Consider the following 14,517-nt stretch of genomic DNA (forward strand, 5'->3'; position numbering starts at 1 on the left):
GAGAATGCAATTGATTTGAAAGGTTTCGTCTCCTTTTCATCTGGCCCAGATGTTCAGTGATTCAACTGTCCCAGGGTCTTACTGCGTTAAGGGTATTGACAAAGTTAGCCATACTGGGCACAATAACTCCATGCTGTGTGTGACTGTACCGATATCAATGTGCTCAGTTTTAAAGTCGGGGCTTCTCTGATCTCCCCAATTGTTAAGCCCTCCCAGCTCTTGGCACATAGTAGACACTTAATAAAAGTTTGTTGAACTGTATGAATTTAGTAAATTATTTTTAGTTTTTCCCATCTTTCAAAAGGATGTTCCTAACCTTTATGCATAGTAAGCACTTAATGAGCCTTGAAATATCTTTTATTTATTTTCTTTTTTAAAAAAAATATTTAATTTATTTAACATATTTAGTTTTCAGCATTGATTTTCACAAGAGTTTGAATTACATATTTTCTCCCCATTTCTACCCTCCCACCCACTCCAAGATGGCATATATTCTGGTTGCCCCATTCCCCAGTCAGCCCTCCTTTCTATGCCTCATTGCCTGTGTATCTTATTTCCTAGTTGCATGCAAAAACTTTTTTTTGTTTTTGAACATCTGTTTTTAAAACTTTGAGTTCCAGATTCTCTCCCCTCTTCCCTCCCCACCCACCCTCCCTAAGAAGGCAAGCAATTCAACATAGGCCACATGAGTATCATTATATAAAACCCTTCCACAATACTCATGTTGTGAAAGACTAACTATATTTTGCTCCTTCCTAACCTATCCCCCTTTATTGAATTTTCTCCCTTGACCCTGTCCCTTTTCGAAAGTGTTTGTTATTGATTACCTCCTCCCCCATCTGCCCTCCTTTCTATCGTTCCCCCTTTTTTATCTTCTTCCTCCTTCTTTCCTGTGGGGTAAGATACCCAATTGAGTGTGTATGGTATTCCCTCCTCAGGTCAAATCCGATGAGAGCAAGATTCACTCACTCCCCCTCACCTGCCCCCTCTTCCCTTCTTACAGAACTGCTTTTTCTTGCCACTTTTATGCGAGATAATTTATCCCATTCTATCTCTCCCTTTCTCCCTCTCTCAATATATTCCTCTCTCATCCCTTAATTTGATTTTACTTTTTTAGATATCATCCCTTCATATTCAGCTCACCCTCTGCTCTCTCAATCTCTCTCTCTCTCTCTCTCTTTCTCTCTCTCTCTCTCTCCATATATATATATATGTATATGTATATACATACGTATACACACACATATGTATACACACATACATATATACATATATATATATTTATATGTATATTCCCTTCAGCTATCCTAATACTGAGGTCTCATGAATCATACACATCATCTTTCCATGTAGGAATGTAAACAAAACAGTTCAACTTTACTAAGTCCCTTGTGATTTCTCTTTCTTGTTTACTTTTTCATGCTTCTCTTGATTCTTGTGTTTGAAAGTCGAATTTTCTATTCAGCTCTGGTCTTTTCACTGAGAAAGCTTGAAAGTCCTCTATTTTATTGAAAATCCATATTTTGTCTTGGAGCATGATACTCAGTTTTGCTGGGTAGGTGATTCTTGGTTTTAATCCTAGCTCCATTGACCTCCAGAATATCGTATTCCAAGCCCTTTGATCCCTTAATGTAGAAGCTGCTAGATTGTGTTTCCATAATACTGAAATTGTTTCTTTGCGGCTGCTTACAGTATTTTCTCCTTGATCTGGGAGCTCTGGAATTTGCTGACAATATTCCTAGGAGTTTTCTTTTGGGGATCTTTTTTAGGAGGTGATCAGTGGATTCTTTCAATTTCTATTTTACCCTCTGGTTCTAGAATATCAGGGCAATTCTCCTTGATAATTTCTCTAGGCTCTTTTTTTTATCATGGCATCCAGGTAGTCCAATAATTTTTAAATTATCTCTCCTGGATCTATTTTCCAGGTCAGTGGTTTTTCCAGTAAGACATTTCACATTGTCTTCCATTTTTTCATTCCTTTGGTTCTGTTTTATAATATCTTGATTCCTCATAAAGTCACTAGCTTCCACTTGCTCCAATCTCATTTTTAAGGTAGTATTTTCTTCAGTGTTCTTTTGGACCTCCTTTTCCATTTGGCTAATTCTGCCTTTCAAGGCATTCTTCTCCTCATTGGCTTTTTGGAGCTCTTTTGCCATTTGAGTTAGTCTATTTTTTAAGGTTTTGTTTTCTTCAGTATTTTTTTCAGTATTTTTTGGGTCTCCTTTAGCAAGTCATTGACTTGTTTTTCATGGTTTTCTAGCATCATTCTTATTCCTCTTCCCAATTTTTCCTCTACTTCTCTAACTTGCTTTTCCAAATCCTTTTTGACCTCTTCCATGGACTGGGACCAGTTCATGTTTTTCTTGGAGGCTTTTGATGTAGGCTCTTTGACTTTGTTGACTTCTTCTGGCTGTATGTTTTGGTCTTCTTTGTCACCAAAGAAAGATTCCAAAGTCTGAGACTGAATCCGCATCTGTTTTCGCTGCCTGGCCATGTTCCCAGCCCAACCAACTTACTTGACCCTTGAGTTTTTTGTTGGGGTCTGACTGCTTGTAGAGTAGAGAGTACTTTGTTCCAAGCCTGAGGGGATGTGCTGTTGTTTTCAGAGCTATTTCTATACAGCCAGCTCTGCCACACCAGCACTCCTTCTCCTCCAAGAACCACCAACCTGGACCTGACTCAGATCTTAAGCAGGCTCTGCACTCCTGCTCTGATCTTCCACTTAATTCCTCCAACCAGGTGGGCCTGGGGCCAGAAGCAACTGCAGTTGTAGTTCTGTAGCTTCACCACCCCTGCTGCCTCTGGGGCAGTGGTCGAACCCTGAACTTTCACTCTGTCCCCCACAGCTTTTCCCACTAACCTTCTCTGTTGTCTTTGGTGTTTGTGGGTTGAGAAGTCTGCTAACTGCCACAGCTCACTGATTCAGGGCACTAAGGCCTGTTCTGCCCGGTTCCTGGTCTGGTTGGTCCTGCTACCACCCATGCTGGGCTGTGTTCCACTCTGCTCCCAGCTCTGGGCACAATAGACCTCACCCAGCGACCATCTAGGCTGTCCTGGGCTGGAGCTCTGCTTCCCTCTTCTATTTTGTGGGTTCTGCAGTTTTAGAATTTGTTCAGAGCCATTCTTATAGGTTTTTGGAGGGACCTGGCGGGGAGCTCACGCAAGTTTCTGTTTTCCAGCTGCCATCTTGGCTCCGCCCCCATTGTATTTATTTTCAATGTATTTACCTATGGACTCAGTGTCCCTCCTCCCTCCTACAGAATGTAAGCTCCTTGGGGATAGACTGTTTTGTTTTTGTCTTGATATTCCCAGTACAGAGGATAGAAGGACAGAATCCAAAACAATTAATTTACTAAATTAATTAGATTCAATGAGCCTTTATTCAGCATCTACTATATGTCAAGAACTGGGTATACAAAAAACGTGTGAAAGCAGTCTTTGCCTTCAAAGAGATGGCACTTTAAGACAGCTTGCTCACAAATAAGTATATTTAGTTCACCTCAGCAAACATTTATTAAGCACCTGCTATGTGCCAGACACTGTGCTAAGAACTGGAGATATAAAAAGAGGCAAAAAACAGTGTTGCCCTCAAGGAGCTTACAATCTAGTGATTATAAATGCAAACTATATTCAGAGTATATGCAAAGTAATTGTCAAGGGAGGAGTTAAGTGAGGGGGGATCACGATAGAGACTCCGAGTAAGGGTGACACTTGATTTGAATGGAAATAACCGTGCTACACAAAAGATAAAACCCAACCAGTCCTCAGAAGCATGGTATTGCCTACTATAGTCTCAGCTACTAGTGAGTGCCTTCTTGCTCCTAGATAGTACCTGTTCGCCAGAGAGCAGATTCAGATCTTGTTTCTTGTAGGTTATATATTTCAGTTTCAGATAGGAATCCATCTCCTTGATTCTGAATACTCTTCACTGTCCTTCCTCGACAAAGTCAACTCCAGGGCCCCACTGTGGCATGAAGATGGCTCAAGTTTCTCAAAGGCTTTTTTGTTGTTATTGTTTCAGTTGTGTCCAACTCTCTGTGCCCCAATTTGGAGTTTTCTTGGAGAATATACTGGAGTGGTTTGCCATTTCTTTCTCTAGCTCATTTTAACAGATGAGGGAACTGAGTGGACGTGGGATTAAGAGACTTGCCTAGGGTCACACAGGTAGTAAGTGTCTTAGGCTGGATCTGAACTCAGGAAGATGAGTCCTCCTGATTCCAAGACCAGTGGTCTGTCTGCTACATCACCTAGCTGCTCTCTCAAAGGCTATTCCAGTGGAATAGCGATTCTATAATGGTGGAAATGCAGTCTTAAGGACAGGCAGTGTCAGCTCTCTGAGATCCAGGCCCGCTAAGGTCAGAGGCTCATCATCAGTAAGTGGGCCACTTGTTCATTCCTTGGCCATGGAAAACCATGAAACAAAGAAAAATTACAAAATGTCCTCAGTTCTGTGTGTCTCCCTTCAATGACAGTGAAGGTGGCAGAGTGGAGGAAAGAGGTGGGCAGGGCTGCTAAGGCTCCCATGATTTTTAGGTCATCTGCAAATGTTAGGGGCAGCTAGGAGCAGTGGATAGCACACTAGGCTTGGAATCAAGAAGACTCAACTTCACGTGTTCAAATCCAGCCTTAGACACTTAATAGCTGTATGACTCTTGGTAAGTCACTTAACCCTGTTTGCCTCAGTTTCCTCATCTGTAAAAGGAGCTGGAGAAGGAAATGGCAAACTGCTCCAGTATCTTTGCCAAGAAAACTCCAGATGGGGTCATGGAGAGTTGACACGACTGAACAACAACAACATGAGTGTTAACTTCAGTGCTGGTACTCTAAGTGTGAGATCTCTGTCTAGGGAAGCAATTGGTACAGCAGGAAGATCTCTGGCTGTGGATTCAGAGGCTCTGGGTTCAAATTCTACTTCTGATGCTGTTCGTGTAACTATGGATGAGTCACTTCACTGTTCTTGGCCTGAATTTCCTCATTTGTGAAATTGGGGAGTTGGACTATATAAATATCCTCTGGGAATCTCCATTGTTCTGGGTCTCTGATACTATGAAACTACAAATGAGCATGCTACTAGAGGAATGAAACCATGTTAACTTGGCATTCCTGCCATAGAGAGACATGTATAACCAATGTCAAAGGAGAACATCAAAATGCATTCACATAGCAAAGCAATAGATAACTATTGATAGTTATCCCTTGGATGGGCTACCCTTGGCTCTATCCCCTGCTGAATAGTGATACTTCTGCCTCAGATTCAGTGAATGCCAACAACATCATCACTACCATTGTTTTCACGATATACATCCCCCTCCTCTTCCTTCTTATTGTTCTCTATCTCTCTGTTTCCTTATGTCAGTGGTGACTCAACAAAAACAAAAACTCTTTGGAAGATGAGATTAGAAGAAAGAAACTACCAGTTAGTTACTTCAAAGATGGCTCTGTAAGCTCGGTCCCTCCTATCCCCTGGAGAGTGCATACCTGCAAAGAGGGGCTCTCTTCCTGCTCCCACCCCACCCTTTGCTATTCAGACTCCTCCATCTGATCTTTAAGTATTCGTTTTGGCCATCCCCTAATCTCCCTCTCTGAGCTGACTCCCTTAGTTTCCTGGTTTTTATCTCATCAGTTCTTTTGTGACAGTCACATCCCTTGCAAAGGTTTTCCTGCAGAAATATGACTTGGAATAGACCGCCTCCTCCAAACTTTATAGTGGCTTGTTAAAATATGGATCTGATTATCTGGCAGCTCATATCCTGTCCCCCTTAAACAGCACTGTGGAGAGCAAAAAAGTCTGTTCTAAACCATTTAGGTTATAATGGGATAAGGTGGTCTTCTTATCTCAATTCCCACAATATTAGGGTTTCATGCTCAGGGATTCTACTCTAATGGAAGACTTTGGCTTCCTTCCTTCCTTCCTTCCTTCCTTTCTTTCTTTCTTTCTTTCTTTCTTTCTTTCTTTCTTTCTTTCTTTCTTTCTTCCTCTCTCTCTCTCTCTCTCTCTCTCTCTCTCTCCCTCCCTCTCTCTCTTTCTTTCTTCCTTCTTTCCTTTCTCTCTCTCTTTCTTTCTTTGTTTCTTCCTTTCTCTTTCTTTGTTTCTTCCTTCCTTTCTTTCTTCCTTCCTTCTTTCTTTCTTTCTTTCTTTCTTTCTTTCTTTCTTTCTTTCTTTCTTTCTTCCTTTCTTCCTTCCTTCCTTTCTTCCTTTCTTCGTTTCTTCATTTCTTCCTTTCTTTCTTTTTTTTTTTCTTTCTTTCTTTCTTTCTTTCTTTCTTTCTTTCTTTCTTTCTTTCTTTCTTTCCTTCCTTCCTTTTCTCCTTCCTTCCTTAACATTAGATTTAGAATTGTGCCATTGATTTAGAGATGGAAGGAATCCAAGAGGTAATTTAGTGCAAGCCTCATTTTACTGATGAGGAAACTGAGGCTCAGAGAGGTTGCATGACTTGTCCAAAGTCATACAGCCTGGAAGTGGCAGGACCAGGATTAGAGTTGCTGTCTGGGACCACGAAGGCATTTGTGGCTGAGACTATTAATATCAAGCTTCTAGGCGCTTGTTGGGTTCCATCTTTCATGCAATAAAATGGATTTTTCCCCATTTGATTCAAATGTCACTGTTATGTGGGGTCTCTTTCATGTCCCCCCCATATATAACTCTTCCCCTAGCAATTACTTTGTGTTTACTTTGTAAGTATTTTATATTTGCTTATTTGTTTGTATAATATGTTAAAATGTCAGCTCCTAGGCCAAGACTGTTTTCACTTTTGTTTTGGTATACTCAGTTCCTGGCTCATAGCAGACACTGAATAAATGCTTGTTGGATTGTATTATTTTAGTGAATTATTTCTTGTTCTTCCTGTCTATGAGAAGGATGTTATTGACCATCACATAGCGAGCACTTAATAAATAATTGTTGAGTTTTTTTTCTCCAGTAGGATGGATAGGTTTTTGTCGACCGATTATGCCGTCACTCAATTCTCCCAGTGACCAAGGCTTACATTTCTAAGAAGATAAGCCAGTAAGTCAGTTACCAAGCATTTATTAAATACTGACCATGTACAGGGCACTATGCTGTATACAAAGGATGTTGTCTGTCCTTCATTTTTGGAAGAGGACCATGACATCCGGAGGGTGATGCCATGACTTGTAAGTGAATTAGATTTAAGTAGGGGAGGGCTGTGCAAAGTCACCAGAAAGGCAAATATATGGTTTCCTGCCCTCAAGGAACTCACATCCTATTGGGGGAGACAATGTGCAAAGGATTGTGTATGTACAAGATATATACAAACACAGAGTAGGTCTATTCTAAGTGAAGGATATGAACAGGGCAAAGCTAACTGGGTCATTCAGAGCTTGAATCCATTACCTTGGCCCTCTTAGTACCAAGATCCAATCACCTGAACAATGAGTTATCAAAGGAGGCATTAACAACCTGCAATTCAAATCTGGATTTAGCCTAAAAGTTGTACATCTATTTGGTTTTAGCCAGATCCCATCTACGCACATAAAAATTATAGGCTGTACTGAGCATTAGTACAACCACCTAGTAGTTCTGGGCAAATCATAAAACTTCTTTGGGCCTCAGTTTTTTCATCTGTAAAATGAGAGAGTCAGACTCAATAACAAGTACAACTATGACTAACATTTATATATCACTGTAAGATACATGATTTTTACAGGAGTTATACTCTTACGTCTCATTGTGGCATGGAGGAATCCCTAGGGTCTCAATGGTGGCTTCAAATGCGGTTCCTGTGATAAACAAACTTGTCCATTTCCCAAGGAGCAGACTAAGTTTGAAAAAGCCCATCACCAGCTGGCCACAGAGGGATTGAGTTTGGCTACATTGACTCTCAAGACCATCTTCAACATTCTAACAGGGGTGGAGAAATGTGGCCCTCCAGGTCCTCATGTGTGGCCCTTTGACTGAATCCAAACCTTCTGTTCTGTGAAGTTTGGATTCAGTCGAAGGGCCATACGTGAGGATCTAGAGGGCCACATGTGGCCTTGAGGCCACAGGTTCCCCACCCCTACAGGGTCCTTACGAGGACTAAGATCTGAGTCAGTAGTGGGCATGTCCATACTGACAGAATCATGAATTCTGGACATATTGTAGTATTAGGATATACAAAGTCCTTTCCTCACAATCATTCTATGAAGGTAGTAATAGTATTATTATCATCTTCATTTTATAGATGAGGAAACGAAAACTTTGAGAGGTACCCATGGTCACATAGTTGGCAGTGTTAATGTCAGGATTCCCTTCTGTACATTGGGGATAATAGCAACACCTACCTTATAGGGGCAAATAAGATAACAAAGTACTTTTATAGTGTTAGCTATCATTACTACTATTATGCCTTACTGTCACTAATCTTGCTTTTGCAAACAGTAGGTGCTTAATAAACATTTAGACATTTAGTCAATTGAAGATGTGAACTCCCTGAAAGTACCCATTATACAATGGAAGGAATGGGTCCTTGTTGGCTAATCATTGGTCCACGCCTTCAGCCTCTCACCTTCTCTTCGCTTTCGTCCCTCATCCCCAGCCCAAGACTCTTCATTGAAAATTTCAGGTTTACTTATATAATGGGGAACCGGGCTCTCATCGACCATGAGTAAACTTGGAATTTGTGACGAAGAACTTTAGGCTCTTCTCATATTTACTGTGAGACTAGGAAAAAAAGTCAGTTGGATTTTGTGAAGAAAATAGCACATGTGCTGAGCTGCATAGAAGAACAGGTGAGTTAATTCATACAGAGCCCTCAGATTTTTCCACTTACAAAGACAAGTAATAGCATAGAGAGCCCAGAGTATCGAGGTATAGTCCTTAGCACCTAGAATACTGGGTATAATAGTGCTTGGACTACTTGCCTCACAAAGTCCTCACGGAGAAAAACACTTTATAAACTTTTTATTGCTGTAGCAATGGGAACTGATAACAACAGTAATGATAGTCATAACGATGATTTTGGAATTAAGCTACAAGAGCCATCTGAGACACTGTTAATCCCGACTGTCTGTGTTATGGAAAATGGGAAGTTGGTGTTCTGCTGAGGTCATCTTTTCTTCTCTTGTTACACCAGTCACCTGACTGCAGTTAAAATACCATTTATTGCTTTCTGCTTAATGTTCTAGAACGGCCAACAGGGGAGCCATTAAAACAGAGACACTGTGATCTTAAAGTCACTGAGGTATCCAGGCCAGCCTCCCCCATCATGCTAGTGTAACTGGTTTAAAGAGGAAGAAACTTTCGATATGAAGATGTTCTCTATCTCCCTCTCTCTCCCTCTCTCCTGAAACATGACACTATTGCTATGGAAAACGAAGACCCCACAGTAATACGGCAGGCAAAGGGCATCCAGCAAGTCAGAGAAAGGATTGAGTGACTTACTGAAATGGCAAGCTGCTTGGAGTTTGTGTTTCCAATCTCCAAGAAACATAAAAAGATCTATTTGTATAGTATGTAGTTCTCTGGTCATTGCCTTCATGGACTCCACACCAACCCCTTCCCTGCCCACATCAGAGGCCATGACCTGGAAGGACTTTTGCACAGGCCTCTGCTCTCTTGATTGGTGACTGGTCACGTCTCATTTCACTTCATTCCTCCCCTTCCCTTCAATCCTAAATCTGGAACCATGAGCCATGATCAAAAAACCCCTGCCTTTGTTCTTGGATGCAATGTGTCAATCTATTTATGGCCCCATCTATATCACTATTACTTTCTGGACCAAAGTGTCCTTCCCTGGTCACTACTCCGCTTTGTGTGCTGCTTCCCTCCCTGGAGAGTAAGCTCTCTGAGGGCAAGGGCTATCCTTGCTTTTGTATTTGTATCCCCAGACCTATGCTTGGCATATAGTAAGCACTTAATAACTGTTCATTCCTTCATTCATTTATATTTTGGGATGGGACAAAGGGCCATCCAAAGGCAGCAGATATGGTGATGTTGCTTCCTCTCTATCGTTAAAGGGTACCTTGCCATTTGCCTCACCCTTCTCTCCAAGGTAGCCAGAAATGATGTTGGTTGTGGGACTGATGCCACAGAAGCAGGTGAATAAGGTGAGAAGCATCAGGTACCAACCAAAACACACTTCTCTTCATTCTGCCTTTAATTCTGCCTTCACTTGTTTCATTTAAAAAAATACTCTGTGGCACTTGGTTCTAGTACCTGAAAATTGCCCTTCTTTTGGGGGAAAGGGCAATAGGCAGAGATTCTTCTGAAATTTGAGATATTTTGGAAAACTGATTATTCATGTTATCCTCCTTACTAAATCTTGCAAAATACTCGGCCTAGCCTTCTGGAAGGTTTAGGTTAATCTAGGTCAGCTCCTAAGTCCTGTCTTGTCCTCCTTCTAAATGTCTTATTTGCTTCTCCTTTTCCCTTCCCTCAGTTACTACCATTGTTATGTTATTCCTAGGTTTCTGTGATAGCTTTTTAGCCACCATCTCTCCCTGCTCCCTTCCAATGCATTTTGTCTATTAGTGCCAGATTGTTGTTGTTCAGTCGATTTCAGTCATGTCTGACTCTTCTCCTGACCCCATTTGGGGTTTTCTTGGCAGAGATACTAGAGTGGTTTGCCATTTCCTTCTCCAGCTCATTTTACAGATGAGGAAACTGAGACAAACAGGGTTAAGTGATCTTCCCAGTGTCACACAGCTAGTAAGTGTCTGAGGCCAGATTTGAATTCATGAAGATGAGTCTTCTTGATTCTAGGCCTGGTATTCTATCCACTGTACCACTTAGGTGCCCCCAGACTTGGCCCGTCAGCCTCAGTTTCCTCATTCATAAAATGGGGATCATACTAGTATCTAACTCACAGGGTTGTTGTGATGACCAAACAAGATGACATATGTAAAGCTCTTTGAAACCTTAAAATGCTACATAAATGATGGTATTGCTATTACCCAAGTCACCTGGAGTAAGAATGTTCTCTCTATCTTAGACAGAGCAGATCAGTAGAATGTAAGGTCCTTGAGGACTGAAACTATTTTTCATTTTTCTCTTTGTATTCCCAGAACCTAGCATAGACTCACTTAATAAATAAATGTTTGTGTAATTGAATGGAATGCCCTTTGTCCTGGTGCTTGGGATGGTAAACTGTGGTCCTTAGGCAAAATATTTAAAAATGTAAAAAAAAATACTCTTAGTTCATGGGCCCTTTGAAATCAGGCGGGAGGCCAGATTTGACCTTTGGGATGCAGTTTACTGACCCTTGGGGGAAGACATATCAGTCTTTTGACTACTGTGTCACACTGAAAGTCCATAGTTCATAAGTTCATATGTCTCTACTCTCGGCTCTTGTCTTTTCAGCTTTACTGCATTCTAATTTTTATCTGTCCATGAGGAAGCAGAAACACCTCCAAATCAGGTGATTCTAATTTTTTTTGACAATTTGCGTTAAGTGATTAGCCCAAGGTCACATAAGTAAGTGTCTGAGGCTAGATTTGAACTCTGGTCTTTTTGACTCCAAGGTCAGTGCTCTATTCTTTGCATTACTTAGCTGCCCCCGGATCAGGTGATTTTTAACATTTCCTCCTCCTGATGTGCAAGTTTCTTCATTGGTCCTGCCTGCCCATTTGCCTTAACCCTCATCTTTAATCATGTTTCTAACTCTCCCCACTGTATTTTTATTCACACCTTTATTCACACCTTTTTCACATTCTACCCATCAAGTGCTGGGCTATTAATGAAGATGCTAAATGTTCCGATCTAGCAACTCCCCCTCATGGGACTTTACTGTCATTTGTCATTGGCCCCATTTTTCAGTAAAACTTCATGATGTTCTTTCTCCCTCCTCTGGCCTTCAGTTAACAGATTAAAAGATGAGAACAAGACTGAGCTATTGTGACAGGATGTCTTCTAGCCAGACCCCATGCAGTTGGGACACCTGATTCCATTGTCCTCTAGACATTAAAGAATTTCTCTCCACATTGATTTCTCGGTAGTGGGCCTTACTCTCGCTTCATCTGTAAAGTAGCAAATCTTTTCTGAAATGAAGTCATCAGACAAGTCATGTGATCCATGATGGCAAGTCCTATCTCACTGGTCATTTTTATTCCCCAAGGATGACACTGAATGAGACTTACACCGATTGGAAGTGATTTCTGCTGAAGGGAAGAATCTTAGTAAGGTATGTGGGATGTATCCAAAATCTCTGTCCTTGATGAGAAAGTGCCTTTCTTCTTTTGCATTAGGTCAGATCCTTATCCCAGGATTCTGGGAACTCTCATGCAAACTGTAGAAGCCATTGTCTGACTCATATTGCTTTTAGTCACTAATCTCTCAGGATTGTGTGTGTGTGTGCACGTGTGTGTATGTGTGTTTTAAATCTTTTTCATTTCCACTCAGTTTATTCCATTTTTGGAAATCCACAAAAGCATTTAGATTTCAACAGAGTAGCCTTTTTGTAAAGAAGGTAATTCCATACTCAGGGAATAAGAGTTCTAGGCTTCTTAGCTAGTCTATTTGTAATTGGGGATTAAAGTTGATGAGCAATGAGCATTACAGTTTCGGTGTAAATTTACTAAGAAAACTCCAAACCCTGCTTAAGTGGTTGGATGTGGAATGTGGGTATTAGTCCTGGATTTACGGGAATAGACTAGTGCTTCCTTTGCTCTTCAGGAGTCTGAGTTCTCCTGCTAAGAAGTGGCCTCCTCTTAGCAGGGAGGATAATGAGGCCCAGCCTATTGTTGGAGCATTCATGGGTGACTAGAGAAATAGAACAGAGTTCAGCAGGCTAAGGAGATCCAGCTTCCCACATGTAGCCACCCTCCCACTAAATAAAACCAATCCACTCTGAGCTCCTAGACCTCACCAGCAAGACTGCTGTGGTTCTCCAGTTGTGTTTGTTTTGGAAAAATCAACAATAAATAACCAGAGAGAGGATTTTAAAGAGGGCCTCCTTGGGAAGGCAACAAATCCTCTGGGGGCATAAAACATGGCAGCAAGTGGCCTCTGATTAGAGGAAATCACTATAGATAGTATTTGCTTTTTCTGCGTTCCCTCTGTAAAATGAAAGAAAAAAGAAACAGGAACAAGATGTTGGGGGAGAAAAGCGGCCATTTGGTCACTAAGTGGGGCCTTCAGTTGTAATTAACTTAGTCAAAGAGTGTAATGGGGAACTCAAGGTTAAATGGATTCAGGACCTTGGGGCAGTTGGAAATCAGAACTGAGAGATGGGGCAGTAGCAAGAGTATAAGCCACAATAACTATGGGAAGGCTGGAAAAACCCTTCCTTTGGTAGGAGCTCCTATTCCATGGGGGACATAGAAAGTCTTTTACATTTTTCCCTTCAGAGAGGCCTCAGGATTTCTGGAATAGATAAATTTGAGGCTGGGGTTGCTCTCCTCCCTAATCTCTGTCAACATCATCTTCTAAGGGTCTTGGCAAGTCCCCAGTAGCCGCCACAGGAATCAGTGCTCTAGGGCCAAAAGTTTTACATCACTGAGATGAAAAACTCACTCCACCTGGCATACAACTCTGTGATCTTTCCCCCTGGAAAAGAAGGTGATGTTGGCTTGCTGACAGGCTGAGTGATGTTCTTTTCCAGGTCCCTTCCTACGGAGCAAGAAATGTCACCCAAGTAGTAGTGGCTGCATTTCTCTAAACCCACAAAAGAAAGGACCCCTTTCCTTGGAGATCCATTTAGTTTTTCATTTACCGAAGGATAAGAGGGCCCTTTCTGAAATGTTTGCTTTGGGTGGGTGTGGAGAGTTTATAGGATTTCAGCAATGCCACCTTCATTTCAAATCACATTCATTCAAAAGCAAGATGAGAAGTAGCAACTGGCAGACCATTAAATGCTAATAATGTCCTCCAGTCAGGGACAGAAGGGCAGAAAGAAACAGGATGGGCACAGCTGGTGACATTTATGGAAGAGCTGCTAAGAGGATGGATGATAAAGAATCAGTAACTATGAAAGGCTGGGCAAAGGAGGATGAGCTGTCAGAGTCTGATGGGCTGGAGGGTTGGGAGCTGCCTTCCTCCAAAAACACAACTGGCATTGAGGAATTGAGAAAAGCAAACTGATGGAGGTGCCCTTCACAATTTATAATGCCTGAAGAAAAGAGAGAGGGAAGGAGCAATGACCATGTACAAGTTAGTGAGGGACCTACAGCCATCAGAAGGGCTCATCCATGGATTTTTGAGGGAAATGGGACTTTAAATTCCATTGCAGGGAGATTTAAAGGACATGTTGGGTAGTTTTGATGAACAGCATTTCTTAATCTCACTCACTCATTCTTTGTTTTAAGGGATATCTTTCTGGGTGGGGGAGGACAGAAGGAAATAGTCAGAAAGGAGGGTGAGTTAAAAATAGAGATAGGGATTGGATTTTTGATTGCAGTAGTTTAGGGAGCTGCCTGGGGGAGGAAACTCCTTCTACCATTGTAGATTGGTCCCTTCTTTGCACTTTATAGAGCCTAGAGGACTGAGAAGACAAAGGACCTGCCCAGGGTCACACCACCAGTATGTTTTAGAGGCAAGTCTTAAATACACTTCATCTAGTGTCACTATCCATGGTGCCATTC

Source organism: Trichosurus vulpecula, chromosome 5, assembly GCF_011100635.1.
Source record: "Trichosurus vulpecula isolate mTriVul1 chromosome 5, mTriVul1.pri, whole genome shotgun sequence".
Lineage (NCBI taxonomy): Eukaryota > Metazoa > Chordata > Mammalia > Diprotodontia > Phalangeridae > Trichosurus > Trichosurus vulpecula.